Source organism: Macaca mulatta, chromosome 17 (assembly GCF_049350105.2).
Source record: "Macaca mulatta isolate MMU2019108-1 chromosome 17, T2T-MMU8v2.0, whole genome shotgun sequence".
NCBI lineage: Eukaryota > Metazoa > Chordata > Mammalia > Primates > Cercopithecidae > Macaca > Macaca mulatta.
The window spans coordinates 67,313,234-67,329,365 of NC_133422.1; positions in this window are offsets into that span (position 1 = coordinate 67,313,234).

The following is a 16,132-nucleotide window of genomic DNA, read 5'->3' on the forward strand; positions in this document are numbered from 1 at the left end:
TATTTGGCATTTTTGCTCTATGAAAGGGGCATCGAACATATCCTCTGAGCATACTAGACTTGAAAAAGAGAAAATTAAGGGGGCTAAATGTTAAGTCCTACAGTTAGAAAGCTCAAGAGAAATATAGTTACATTCACACAGGCACAGATTCTAAAGGGGAAAACAGGCTCCAAATGTGAAGAAGCTTTAGGGAAAAAATTTATTTCACTGTTCAACAATTATAATTCTTCCTGAAGGGAAGGAAAGAAGTTTAAATCAAGAAGCCTTTGATATAAAAATCAAGAACTCATGTGTAGTTACACTAATAAATAGAATTCTACAGATAGATAACCAGACAAAGGATTATACTGAAACAGAAAATACTCCTTGACCCTTTCTGGGTCCTCACAACAGGGATGCCTCACACAGCCAGCAGCTCCCTACCCCTCATGGGAGGAGGAGCACACAGGTGAGCAGATGCAAGAGCCAGAACAAGCACTTCTGGGTTACAGCAGGAGCAAAACTCCATGCAGTCCAACAGCAGCATCTAGGGAGTTACCCACGACCCCTGAAGCCCCAGAGGACGTGTGTTACAGTGTGCTCCTTTACCTTTGCTCTCTGTAGACAGCTTAAGTGTTAACATCTCAGTGGAGTGTCAGTGTGACAGCCTTTTGTATCCACACCCGAGTCCTTGTCTGGCACCCAGGAGGAATGAGGTTGCATGAACAAATTAAAGGATGATGAATGCAAAGGATTTTATTGCCAATGAACATGGCTCTCAGTGGGAAGGGAAGCTGGAAGGGGGATGGAGCAGGAAGATGGTCTTCCCCTGGAGTCCAGTGAGGGACTCTTCTCCGAAGTCCGGATGTCAAGTCGCCCCTCCGAAGTCAAGCTGCTTCTCTCTGAGGTCCAGCTGCTTCTTGTCTTCTCTCTTTCTATGCCTTCTGCCAGTTGGGTCAGGGGTTTTTTGGGTACAGGATTGGGGGCAAGTCCAATTATTTTGGATGTAATATTATCTTGGTGATCCATGGCATACCAAAGTGAGTTTGAAAGTCAAAGATAATTCACAGGTATTCAATATTAAAGCAACTGGTGATAAAGAATAAAGAAGAATGGGTTTTATTTTTGTGTTCTCACTCATACGTGGAAGCTAAAAATTAAAACAATTGAACTCATGAAGATAGAGTAAAATGATGGTTTCCAGAGGCTGGGAAGGGCAAGGAATAAGAGAGAGTGGAGATAGCTAATGAGTGCAAAAATATAGTTAGAGTGAATAAGATCTGGTATTGGATAGCACAACAGGATGACTAAGTCAACCATAATTTATTATATATTTTAAAATAACTAAAAGAGTGAAATTGGAATGTTCCTAACACAAAGAAATGTTAAATGCTTGAGGTGATGGATACTCCAATTATCTCCATGGGATCACTATACATGTGTGCCTGTATCAAAACATTACATGCACCCCATAAATATATACACCAGCTATGTACCAATAAAAATCAAAAATTAAGGGGCCAGGCATGGTGGCTCACATGCCTGTAATCCCAGCACTTTGGGAGGCCAAGGAGGGCAGATCACGAGGTGAGGAGATCGAGACCATCCTGGCTAACACAGTGAAACCCTGTCTCTACTAAAAATACAAAAACTAAAATAAAATAAAATTAGCCAGGTGTGGTGGCACACACCTGTAGTCCCAGCTACTCGGGAGGCTGAGGCAGAAGAATCACTTGAACCTAGGAGGCAGAGGTTGCAGTGAGCCAAGATCGTGCCACTGCACTCCAGCCTGGGTGAAAGAGCAAGAGTCCATCTGAAAAATAAAAAATAAAAATTAAAAAAAAAACCACACACACAATAAACAGAATGAAGAAGGGTTTAGAGGGAAAGATTACAAGTTCAGTTGCTAGACCTTTATTTTGAGGGAAAAAATCTGCATTTTACATATTTGATATATTCATTACATAGTAGGGTTTACCACATGTATTAGCCCATTTTCACACTGCTGTAAAGACACAGCCAAGATTGGGTAATTTATAATATAAAGAAAAGAGGTTTAGTTGACTGGGTCCATGTAGCTGGGGAGGCCTCAGCAAACTTACAATCATGGCAGAAAGGGAAGAGGCACATCTTACATGGCAGCAGGTGAAAGAGTGAGCAAGAGCAGGAAAAGCTGCCTTTTAAAACCATCAGATCTCGTGAGAACTCACTCACTATCACGAAAACAGCATGGGGGAAAACGCCCCTATGATCCAATCATCCCCCATCTGGTCCCTCCCTCAACATGTGGGATTATGGGGATTGCAATTCGAGATGAGATTTGGGTGAGGACACAGAGTCAAACCATATCACCACATAACTCCATTTATAAGGATTCTTTAGCTTTAAAAAAGATTAAAAACATATGGATTTGAATGAAGGTTTTTGCATAGTTATTCCAATTCCATTTTTAAAAGGTGAAAAGGAGGTGCTTATACAGTTATGTGATTTTTATCTATATACCAAATCAGTGTCAAACATAGATATTTTAGGCTGTGGCTTGTGACCCTAGCCTTGTGCTCAGATCCCTTGAACACACATAGCAAAGAACATCATGAATCACTAAACTTCTAACCTGGTAAGGACCTTAAGTTTCTCCTAGTCCAAACCTTTGATTGTGCAAGAAACTGAGTCTCAGATTTTGCCATGGCTCCCATAGTTAGTGTGGTGACAGACGCCAGATTAGAATCTAAGAGGGAAAACCCTAATCTGGCATGAGGCCCACTGCTACAGCCCACCCCAACGTGGAATGCTAAATCTGGCAGTAAAATTGATAGCATCTGATGACACTTTGAAAATAAATTGCATTTTCTATTTTAAAAAATCAATTGTATTACTTTATTCAATCCTCACGACTTCATTAATTAGGAACAAGTTTCCCCCTGTACAGATAAGAAAACTAAAACTTACAGGAAAAAAGTAATCTGCCTAAAGTCACATAGCCAGTAAGTGTTAAACTTGAACTCAGACCTTGAAATTCCAAGGTCTTTTCTCTAATACCTCCAATTATAAGAGAAATAAAATTAAACAAACACACAGATATACTTCATTAATGCTATTTTTAGGAATTAAATGCTAAATTTCACATACGATCTTTTGCAAGACAGCAAAAAATAAACAAAATATACAAGGTTTGTATATCCTGGTAAAATCAGAATTTTAAAAACTGCTTACCTAATACATTTACCTTGACCTCATAGATTACCTTTAATACTACTCTTGCCCTGATATATTTGACCTCTATTCATAGAAAATGAAATGCAGCTATATGGATTGATTTTTAGATCTCTTTATTCAAAGTAAAAGATGAGCCAAAATCAAATTTTAGTATGTCTAATATTTATGCTTGCAAAGACAGTCTAGCAAGTGTCAACTTTGGGTGTATATTAGCATTATGGAAGATCAGCAGGTATTGGGTGAAAAGGCCATCATCAAGAAGACAGTCCCATATAACAATAAACATAGCTCCAGAGAAGCATCATTTTAAAAGTACACACAACACTCAGACTTTAATTATATTCACAGTATTCTTTAAGTTAATTTTTCTAAAATGTATAAAACTAATTATTTTTCAAAACCAAGTTTCAGACAACTTTCTTCTTATTCATAGGTTGAGGTAATCAGCCAATATGGTAGAAAGAAGAATGAATGATATTCTAAGCGACATGGCTCATGTTATCACAGGCAAAGACTTAACAGTTACTTGTCTCCTTCCAAATCTGGCTCTATCACTTGCTATCTGTGTGACAGTGGCCCTGTCACTCAGCTTCATTATGCCTCAGTTTCCTCATTTGTTAAATAGGGATAGTAATAGTTTCACCTACCTCATAGAGTTGTTATTAGGATCAAATTAATATTCATAAGGCAGGCAGAAAAATATTTAGTACAAAGTAAGTGTTTGACAAGTGTTTGTCAATGAAGCAAGCTATGCAAGTGTAGACAAGTTACTTAACTTGTCTGGGCCTAGATTACATTCTTTATAATATGAAGAGATTGCACAGCCTCTAATCTGCTGAAGTTAAATCCTGATTAGTCATATATCTGAAACTATTGACTATCTTTCTCTGAATGACTAGGCAAATTTTGCTTCCAACATATGTGGATGTCAAGTCACCTCTGGGGAATAATTAGAGGAGGAAACGGTGTAATGTAAAGAGAAAAAAGAGGTAAAGCCAAAGGGAAGAGTGGAGTTGTTGGAAATTAAATATTGGGAGGCTGGATTGTGGGGTTGTGCTTTGAAGCTTGAACTTTAGGGGCAGTTTGGCCTTGGCCAAATCCAGCTTCTAACCTGTATGACCACTGAGAGATTCCTTAATATCTCTGAGTCTCACAATCCACATGTCTATTATGGTACAATAGTAGTCCTTACTTCACAAGTAGTTGCTAATAAGAGTATGCGTATAAAGCATAAGGCTTGGAACTAGTAAAAATGTAATAACTTGTTTGGGTGGTGACTAAAATCATGATGATCATGATGTCTGTAAGAAAATTTAGCAATTTTCTAACTAATCTCCTATCAATTCACAAATTGTTATAAATATAAAAGTTATATCAAGTGTGAGAGGAGAGGCTTAGCTCCACTGAATTCCTATTTCAATGGTCAAGTTTACCACATTTAAGTTATGTAAATATAACATGAAAGTAAAAAAAAAAAAAAATGCTATCATGATTTATCGCTTTCATTTAAAACTCTTTCATTTAAATATCCACAATTTTAAAGTTTTCAAATGGAATTTTTAAAATAACCAATAAGGTATTCAGTGATTTCGTTTTAAGTTAAAGAGAAACAGAGCGTTATGAATCACTTGAGGACGTGTGATTGCACAGTGACAGGAATCTAGTGCAAGACATCCAGTTCTTCAGATGTGAAGATGCTTCTGCTAGGCATTATTATCAATGTGATTGGTGCAGCCCAAATAAATAGAATTACTAACAATTTTGCAAGCTGAAGAGATTTTACTAGGCCAAATAAGTTGTTTAACTATTTTCAAGGCTATCCATAAGCATTATATTAAATCCATAAGAATGTCTTTAGGGGAAAAAATTATGCTCAAAGCTAATTTTATATATTTATTTGTAATGCTTATGAAAGTTTTAATATTGTTTTCTATTTGGATTTAACTATATTACTCTTTTGGTAAAGTATGGTAAATGCTATTAAAAAATTAAATAATGTACAAAAGAAGATAAAAATTATTCCAAAACCTGACACACAGAAATAATCTGTTGACACTTTGAGAAATAATGTTATCTCTCTCTCAAACATATATGCACATATGAATTACGTGTGTATGGTTTTACATTACTTATATCATGCCAAATGGTATTCTTTAGCATGTTTTTCTCTCAAAAATATCATATGGTCCTTTTTCTTGTCACAATAAATATGAATCCATACCATCATTTTCTTTGCAATATTATAGCCACTAATACACATTAGCTACATTTTCTTAAATCGATCACTGATGAGCACTTAAAACATTCTTATGTAATCATTTTGTGGAACATGATTACCTTCTTTCTCTGGTAATCCTTCAGGCCAATTAAAAAGTATTTAAAGAAAATATTTAAAAAAAATAAAGATCCCATTCATAGCAGCAATTTAGACATTTAACATGTTATATATTCACATAATACATATTTTAAAATATTTTTATTCTCCAAAATATATACACAAAGAAATGTCTAGATCCTACAATAAGAAAACTATAAAACTCCACTACAGGACAATTCTTGAAAAAATGGAAAAGTAAACCTTGTCTTAGACATGAAGATTCAATGTTGTTATAAAGTCAGTTCTACCTAAATCAACTCATAAATTTAGTATGATCCCATTTTAAATCCCAGAGGACATTTTGGTGATTTGAAATGTTATCTAAAAAATAAAGATGCTGGAATATTGAGAATATTTAAGACAATTCTTAGGCCAGGCGCAGTGGCTCACACCTGTAATCCCAGCACTTTGGGAGGCTGAGGTGAGCAGACTACCTGAGATCAGAAGTTGGAGAGCAGCCTGGCCAACATGGTGAAACCCTGAATCTACTAAAAATACATATATATATAAAAAATTAGCCAGGCATGATGGTGGGCACCTATAATCACAGCTACCCCATAGGCTGATGCAGGAAAATTGCTTGAACCCGGGTGGCGGAGGTTGCAGTGAGCCAATATCTCGCTACTGCACTCCAGCCTGGGCAACAAGAGTGAAACTCTATCTCAAAAGAAAAAAAAAAAAGGAGTAGGAGGAAGAGAAGTAGGATGCAGACAGGAAAATGGGAGAAGAAAAAGCACAAGAACAAGAAGGATAAGGAGGAGGAAAATGTTTTATAAGATATTGGAATGCATTGTATAGTTATCGTGATTAAAACTATGTGCCATGTGGTACTGGCATAAGATTATGTGGTAAGATCAATGAAACAGAATACACATTCCAGGAAGTACATAAGTGATTTATTGTACAACAAAGGTGTCAATTCAAATCAAATCTGAACTATTCAATGAATAGGGAAAGTTGTAATTGTTTATAAAAAATTAAATTAAGGTAGATACCAACCTCATGCCATACGCTATAACACATTTCAGATAAATCAAATATTTGAATTTCTAGAATAAACCTACAAAAGTAAACTGTGATGAGCTATTACATAATTTTTAAATAGGAGACATCTTTTAAACATGTCACAACAGATGGAAATCGTAAAAGGAATGAATGTATCTGTTTGACCATGTAAAATTTAAATTTTCTGTATGACTTTTTAAAAAAACTAGCATTTATAATGTTGAAAGTCAAACCACAAGCTGATACCATTTGGACAGCATTTGTTCCTTTGAAAGAAGGCTTTTACCTACTACCATTGCCAAAAAGTTGTTTTATAGAGCCTCAAAAATCTCAATACAGGTGCACCCTTGACCCCACACCAACTATATCTGTTATTTTTTAAAACTGCTTGGTTTCTTCAGTTCTTCCAAATAAGCCATCACCTGTTGCCTGCTGTTAATGAATTGTTGTTTTAACAACTATATAACAATGTAAACCTATTTGATATAGTCTTATTTTATCATTTCAGTAAACCTAACATCTGACGCTGACATTCTAAAAAGGTATCTCTTTAGTCTCTTAAGAAATATTGAGAAAGGGTTTCTGTTTTACCTGAGATAAGCTTCCTTAAAGGTACAAGGGTCCCTGCTGTAGTTATTACTAACTGATACACAATTTCAGCACAAAACACTTCCTGGGCTGCCTCAACTCTAAGATAGAATGCATAATAGAAGAGAAAATAGAATAGCCTTTAATAATGGCTATCTATATTTTGTTCCCCCATCACTGACAGAAAAAAAAGTATGTCAATAATGTACATTAATATTTTCTATATTTTAAAGTTTGAGTGAATGCATGTAGATCATTTGAAACATTGTTAGCACCCTACAAGCATCCAATAAATGTGGGTTGTTAATATCATCATTAGTAATTATTATTTATCCAAATCAAGACAGAAGCACCATAGAGGCAAGAAACGATTACCTACGCCCTATCAAATGAACAGTATATGTGTATCCATCGGAGATCGGCACTGAAGTGAGGAAACAGACAATGGCTCTGAGCTGCAGGTGCCAGGGGACAATTAATGGTGTCTCACCAGTAATATCATGGCACTGTGCAAAGGATTTGGGGTGGGGGTGTCCACTGATGTTCTTACCAAAGCATGTTTAAATTGTTCTCTCATGTCACAGTGCAATGCTCGTCATGACCAAGGGAGAATACAAGGAAGAGAACAGGGGCGCTCCGGGTGTAGAAACAATGGGGCCCAGTAACTGATAAGGCGGGCAACTAGCATCTTTAGGGCAACCAAGAAGGATGCTATTTAGAGAGAACTTTGTGCAAGTGAAACAGGTGGTCCAGGGCAGAGGGTGTGAGGCAAGAGCCATCCTGGGCTTTCCAATGAGACCCCAGGCTAGACCAAAACAAAAGCTATGTTTATATAGTCCCTTACTATGTTTATAACCCCCTTACTATGTTGATATAGGGTTAAAGGTCCTCATCTGTTCTTTATGGTAGAGGGACCAGAAATGAATATTAGAACCTACCGTATTTCATTTAGTGTATGTTATATATTCCGTAGAACTTGGATGTTTTTCAGAATGTAGTTTCAGCCTATCTCAACAGATCAAAACACCCTGGTCTTTTTCAAAAATCCCTGAATTAAAAAACAAATACAAATCAAAACTCTGGTACCCTGAATGGACAAAATCGAAAACAAGGACATACTTCCAAATGATAAGTTAACAAACTTACTGCAACCTGGGTATGCTAATATTGGATAAGGATCTCTTAATGTAAGGCATCTGGAAATTCCTGATGACTTAATAGATTTGTCTGGTTTTGGTCATACATTTGCTTCAAACTGTTCTTCTGTACCACAGATAAAGGAAGATTCCAGACACAATATTTAATTAGTACCTAATTAAGAGCATCAACATGATAAGTGATGCAGGTTCTGGCCCCACTGTTTGTACCTGGATATGGGTAAACAGTTCTAGTGAATCTTGGCTGTCTGACAGCTCTCAGCTGTCACTGGCACTACATAACCCAGGGAAGGTGCTGACGCTCCTTGGCAAGTGTACACTAGTAAACATTCAAAGCAGTTGGAGAAATCCAATCACACCAAGTAAACCACTGAAGAGAAAATATGGGAGTCTGGATCCAGCAACATATTCCTACATATGTGCTTCATATTCAGCCTAAGTCATTATTCCAGTCATCTGAGTTAATCAATGCCTTTCCACATGTAACTGAGGCATCAACTATTCCAAGGGTATCTTTAAGAATATGTTCACCCAGATAGAGTCAGTACAACTGCCAAAAACCAAATGCTATGTTCAACTGATGCAAGTAGAATTCTTGATGAACTGCAATTATCAAATTGACTTGCCTCTGGGGAGCAACCTGCCTTATTCCAAGCCGCCAAGGGAATAACATCACTATGACACCTTGAAATATCTGGGATTATTAATTTTTTTTTTACCACTAACCAACTTTTTTAAAAAGGAAAACTGTGTGACTAAACTTCTTGTACTTTCTTACACACTAACCAATTGTGTGACCTTAGACTGGCCATCTAACCTTTCTGGACCTCAGTTTCTTCACCTATAAAATAAGAGAATTAGCCCGAGTACTTTCTATAAGCTCTTTCAGTTCTAAAATATGATTTGGTGCTACGTATTTATATAGCTTATTCTTTCTGCAGATTTCAAAATCTCTCCAGAGACTCTCATTAGTATTCTTAATATTGCGGTGAGGAAGGCAAGTGGCAAGGTTTATTATCCCCATTTTTTAAAAAAGAGACAATGAGACATTTTGCTGACACAGCACTCTTGACCAAGTAAGGACTACAAGTTAGGTGTCCTGATACTAATTAAGAACTCTGTTAAGCCACTTTGCTACTAAACTAAATAGAAAGGCTCTGATGAATAAAATATTCTGTGCTCATGGAAGGAAAATATAGTTTGATCATCTTACAGAGACGTAATGATTTAAAACAATGATTTCCAAACGGTAACCCATACAATATTCTGGGTAGTTTACTCAGGTCTCATTGCCATGTCGCTATACATATTTTCTCTTTTCTGAGACAAGTATCAAAATGTGAGTCTACTAACGTGGGAGCGTGTTAAAGAATATCTTCGAAAAAAAGTAAGAAGAGTGTCTGAGGTAATAATAATTAAATTTCCGATAGAATATTTGCAGAAAATAAGCTATATAGTCCATATTAATATATTGAAGTGTTAACTTAAACTCAATCATACATATCAATAGAATGAGATTATCATCCAATAAATAATTCAAAACATTTTTAATAATAGTATCTTTATTAAGAACTATGAAGAGTCTAAGATTTTACCATATTTGCATGCTAGCAAGTTAACCTGCCATCATTTCATAGATGCTGGCAGAAGACACAATACCCCTAGGTTAGAGACAAAGGATGTTACTATCAGTAACATCAATAGCCAGAGTATCATTATTTTTGCTTTGGTTTGCCAAATCCCAGTCCCCATAGAGTGATGCAAAGAGGGACAGGTGACCCTGCTCATGCATAACATTGCATTAGAGGAGAGAAGACCTCAGCTCAGGGATCCTGAATCATTTATTGTAATAAACAGCAAGCTTGTCTGCCCTTTTCTCCAGGAGGTGATACTATCTCTAACTCCTAAGGCTGTTCACCTATACAAACACGCCTGAAACGATAATCCAAAACAAAATCAGTCAACGCTTCTGTCTGCAAAAAGTGCAGAAGTACAAGAGACTCACAGAGAAAATCTCCTATTTTCTGATTTCATTGCACTATCTGTATATCTGAGAATTCTTAAGTACTCAACATAAATAATGTAAACAATATTGAGGAAGAATAGGATATCCCCCTCCCCTCCTCACCCCATACTCTTACTGGATGTTTCCTTGATTCTCCTCCATCCCGATAGTTCAAAAAATCCAAAGCCAAAAAGTAACTTCTTTGGTTCACACTTTTCTGCCTTACTTTCATTCATTTCCACTTATTAAAGTGGGAGCCACATGTGTGGTGGGTAAGCATGCCCTCTAGAGTCAGGTGTAGCAGAAAAATCCTGGAAATGCTGCCCACTAGTTGTAGGGCTTTGGCTTGGTTATTAAAGTCCTCCGTATCTCAGCTTTCTCATCTGTAAAAGGAGGGTGATAACATCTACTTCTTAAAGTTTGGGGGAAGATTAAATCAGTTCTTCTATAGGAAGCTCATAAAACAGTGCCTGGCACATACACATTTGATAAAGCTTCTGTTAATCAATAAACTTTTTTTAGGTTAGCTAGGAAAGCTTATTCATCAGCAAACTACTTACCAAATTGCCAAAGTTAACGATATATTACTAAATCATTGACAACATTAGGGGAAACATGTAGATAATGAATAGTGCACTTTTTTAGAATCTACATATCATTCCTAGTTTGTTCTTATGAACTGAGGGAGAAAGAAGGGAAAAAATTAATCTAATTCAAATATTATAAAGAAAATTATTTTAGAATAGTTTATTGTATTAGATATATCTCCTTAATAAATGAGCATTTTCTTCTGTGTTTGAGATTTAAAATTGCTAATTTTGTTTTTTAAAAGATTGTGAGATTATGATGCATAAGCCGTGACCTTCCTCTCTGTATAGAAAAAGTCTAGTTTCGTGGAAATATAAATTATTATTTTAAGTGGAAATGTGAACGCCTTAAATGTGGTACAATGAGGAGTTTTTATTTTTATACAAGGAAATAGAAAACAAGAAGTAAATAAATGGCAATGACATTTTGAAAATGACATTTCAGAATATTTAAAGGACCACAAGAACAGTAAGTACATCTTGTGTGCAACTGTCTTTGAAGTTCTAATCTCAGTTCATGCCACTAAATCATCAAGAAAGATTATTTTTAACTTGTTATATAAAGGCTTTAGAAAAAAAATCAGGAAGTGCTCTCTGAGTATGAAATGTGAAGCAGAAAGAAGTATTTGTACATTCTGAGTGTACCAAGGTGATATATGTGTGGATCATGGAGAATTAATTGGTCCCAAATTTTCCAAAAGAGTAAGAAGAGATTTACAGAACAGGAACGACACATTTTCCTAAACATTTTCTTTGAGATGCTTTGGAATATTTGCGTGTGGTTAAACCACAGTACAGATTTATCTAATCAACAAAATATTGTCACTGGAAACTCCACGTGAACCTGAGAAGAGGCCCCTCTGGGAAGAACACCAGCATCCCTATAGTCCCAGAGAAGAGCTTTAACACCAGACAGAGGAAGGACTCTGCAATCCCTCTGCAACCCCAATCGGTTTGCTCCTTTCTGCAAGTCTTTTTCCTCTCCCCTTTCTCTCCCACCTTTCTCTCATTTTCCTCTTGCCACCTCTCTCAAGAACACACACAGATCTCTATGTTCTTACCTCTCTTAATCTAATCTATCTCTTTGCCTACAATTAAAATTTTCAGGGTGCCTTCCTTTCACCTAAAATAAATAATAACATGTATAATAAGTACTTTCTCCACATACTGAATTTCATCAAATTATTGGTCAACATTTTGACTATAAACATTCCCTTACTTTGGGTCAGCGGTGAGATCCTGCATTCATCATCTTTCTTCCAAGAGAGTGAATTGCTCTTTCAGTAGTACACTGTCTACCTTTCTTTAATCATGTCTTGAAATTTTTATTTTTATAATGGGAAACATAAATGGTGCCATCTCTGCAGTTGGGGAGAAAATGGAAAGATCCAAATTTCTCTCACACTTTAATGTGGGTGAGCCATGATCTACTTGTTAAAATTCTTGGATTGCTAATAAAAGTCATAATATACCAAATGGTGGTAATTTGGATGAAACAAGCATATCAATCATTGAGGAATGGGCTCATGGCTCTTTATCTGGGCAGAATCATTAAGTAGAATTTATGATATATAATGTATACTATTAAGCAGCTTCCATTAAACTTGCCTGCCAAACTCATTCCATATAGAGACATTTCTGAAAGAAAGATGTATGCAAGAGCGCCACCTATAGTAAAACTTCCACATTTGTTTTACAATGTTAAAACCCACAAAAATACTAGATTTTGAAGAGAAGATTTTAAAGGCAAGAATAATATCCAAGAAATGAGATTTATGGTTTAAAGTATAAATAAAAAACCACCACAAAAAAAGAAATGGTAAAAAGTTTATTTCAATAAAAATATGAATAAGACAAGACTTTTTCTGTTTAAGGAAGAAATTGCTCTGATTTTCCAGATAATTTAAACCACAGGAATAGTCTTTCTTCTAATTTAAATAAATAATAATTCAAATACAAGCATTATAATTTTTACTATTTTTTAAATATTCTCTATTTTGCTTTGTAACTGTGCTTTTCGCAAACTGCTTTTTTTTGAAACCTGAAAACAATAGCTATTTAAAGCACAAGTAAACTTCTTTCTGACGTTTAATTTTTCAGAAAATACATCCCTTAAGTACTTTACTTCAGCATATATGTAAGAGAATGCTAAGGAAATGGTGACTAGAAGTACTGCTGGAGAAATGTCCTTTAGGAGTTGATATCCACAGAAATTTAATCTTAAATACTTGTTACTTTGACCTAAAAGCTAATTATGAGGGAGTTGAGCCAAAAAGTGAGATGAATAAAAAGAAATTTCATTGGTATTACAGAGATAGTTGCCAGAAACAGCTTACAAATCATGAATCTACGCAGAGATGAAAAGTTGAGTCTAAATTATTATTCGACTGGGTCCTTAAATCAATGGAGAGCAAAAAATGATTGCAGTGGACACTGAATTTTCAACTATAAAGAGTCAACATGGCGGCATGCCCAACGGTCTTTTACTGCGGGTCGTTGAGAGAGCGAGAGCTCTTTGCTTTTTCATCTCTAAAAAGAGTATGGTTTTTTGTTGTTGTTGTTTTTTTAAACAAACAACAACAACCAAAAAACACCTAAGCTAAAATAAATCGTTGCTGCAGATCACATAGAAAGCTGCTCAGCTCTCTGACCAAGTGTGGCTTGGCAGGAAGCAAACCACGAGGGGCCGATGCCCTGCAGGTCCCCCTCATTATCTCACACTTGGGCCCTTTGACTTTTCGTGGGCCCATTGTTCATTTTGGTGAGGCTGGATTTTAAGTAGATTCAGGGCTCATCAAGCAAGGTGCCAAACAGAGAACACTACAAACTGATGTCCTGTGTTTGCAGAGCTGGAGGAGCTGGGACAGCAGCCGCTTTCCCAGCATGCACTGAGACAGTGCTTCATCCTTGCCCTGGGAGGCCGCTTCCCAGGATGAGAGGATAATTCTCTCACTATAGCCCATTCAATCTTCAGCCTCTCGGCTGACGCTGCCAACAGAAGTGCCAATTAATGCCAATTACAATGGTGACTTTTCTGATATGGGCACCTACTCATATAGGCCATCAAACAGCCATCATATATTAATGACTGTCAGTCATTACCAATATGGGCGAAGTTTGAACTAGTGACCTAGAGGAGAACTGCTCTTTATCCTACTTCCAACTCCCTGAACCGTCCAATTCCCCTCCCCCTTTCTTGGCCAATGTTCTTAATTATGGTTTTGTACCTGAATAATGAATGTGCTACATTTTGACAGTGACAATTGCTGAAACTGTGACAGCAGAAATGCAGTTACTGTCTGCCATTTAGCTATCCCTGTCACAGCCTTCAGGCCAGCGAGGTCCAGCTCACACCTTCAGGGGGCACTACTATGTCCTTTGTCATTTAATCGAATGCATTTTTTATTTGTCTTTACTACTCCTTAGAAATAAGGAGAGCATTTTTATGCAGATAAATGTGTCATGAACTTCCATGCAGATGCTGCCATTAGTTGTTTCTTATCTGCTCATTATTTTGTATAGCCTTATGAGACAGAAACTCCCCGTACAATTAAATATGCTGCAAATTAATCTGGAAGTGCACCTTTCTGTTTCAAAAAGGAAAAGCAAGTTAAACACAATAAACATCCTAAATGATAGAAAAGTGTCCAGTTCCTTTTGTAAACACATCCCTTAACCTTTCTTTTCTTTAATCTCCTTTTAATCTAGTCTGGGGTGCAAACCCCTAAATGACCCATTGCTGTCTGCTGTCTGATGTGGGTGTTATCATGTTTTCAGAGACTCTGAGACTCACCTCATTTAATTCTCAGCACTGCAGCCTGCAGCAGTCAGGGCATCTATTTCATGTTTGCATTACTCCTAAATTTGGGGGGAAACATTTAGGAGAAAGAAACTGTTACTAAGCCCCTCACTCTACCTTCCAAGGAGCCAGAATGAAGACTCAGCAGTTGCCCACATACCTCACACGTCAGAAGAGCAAAAGAAGTAACCAAATGTAAAATACATCGTGTTTCCAACTCCTTACTCTTTCTCTGAAAGCAGCACCAAAAGAAAATTTGTGGAAAAATATTCTAGGATTATACTTAACTACTTTACATCCATCATATGTTTTTTAAAAAATAGTAATTCCTTTTAAAATATTTAATTCCAACACATCCATTTGGAGGTAAAGTTTAAGTAATCTGCCCTGTTCACCTAGTGAGGTAGTGGCAAATTTAAGATTAAAACTCAAACCCAAGGGCTTTTAACTCTTTTCTGAGGCCATTTATGTTTGCAATCCCAGCAAGCGCTTCTGGGTACCACACATACATAATTCCATGCAATTGGCAACTTGCAAAGAAAATATAATTAGCATCGTTCTGCAAAGAAGGAAAGGTAAACCCCAGGGAGATAAGGAAACTGCCCAAGAGACCACAGTGTTTAAGTGGCAGTACAAGGATTGGAAAACAGGCATGGCTGTCTCCAAGGAACAGGATTATTCGACATATCACGTGACTTTTAGTCTTATGGCGATTTATTTGAGAAGCAGCTCAAGGTTCCTTAGGCCAATTCAAATCACTGTGCAAAATCCTCAGGCAGCCTCTGAATCTTTGAGATGTAAAGTCACTCCAGGTTACCCTAAAGTAAATCAGGACAGGCAGCATCCAATACTAACCAGAGCGATGTGGTTGGGGCTGTGTCTCCACCAAAATCTCATCTTGCATTGTAGCTCCCATAATTCCCATGTGTCATGGGAGGAACCCAGTGGGAGATAATTGAATCATGGGGTCAGTTTACCCTATACTGTTCTTGTGGTAGTGAATAAGCCTCATGAAATCTGATTATTTTATAAGGGCTTTCCCCTTTCGCTTAGCTCTCAATCTCTTGTCTGCCACTGTGTAAGACATGCCTTCGCCTTCCGCCATGATTGTGAGGCCTCCCCAGTCACATGAAACTGTGAGTCCATTAAACCTCTTTTTATTTATAAACTACCCAGTTTCAGGTATGTCTTTATTATCAGCATTAAAGCGAACAAATACATACAGGTAGCAGAAAACACTCTGGTTTACATTTTTGCTCAGTGATGCTGATGCCATAAACAAAAGAGACTGAAAGGCAGGAAATGCAGTGTTGTGTTTTCCTTCAACACTCCAAGAACATAAATCCAAAAGGGCACCATCTAATAAGACTTTAACTAAAATATAGTCATATTATCACTATTATTAGAGACCATTCACTG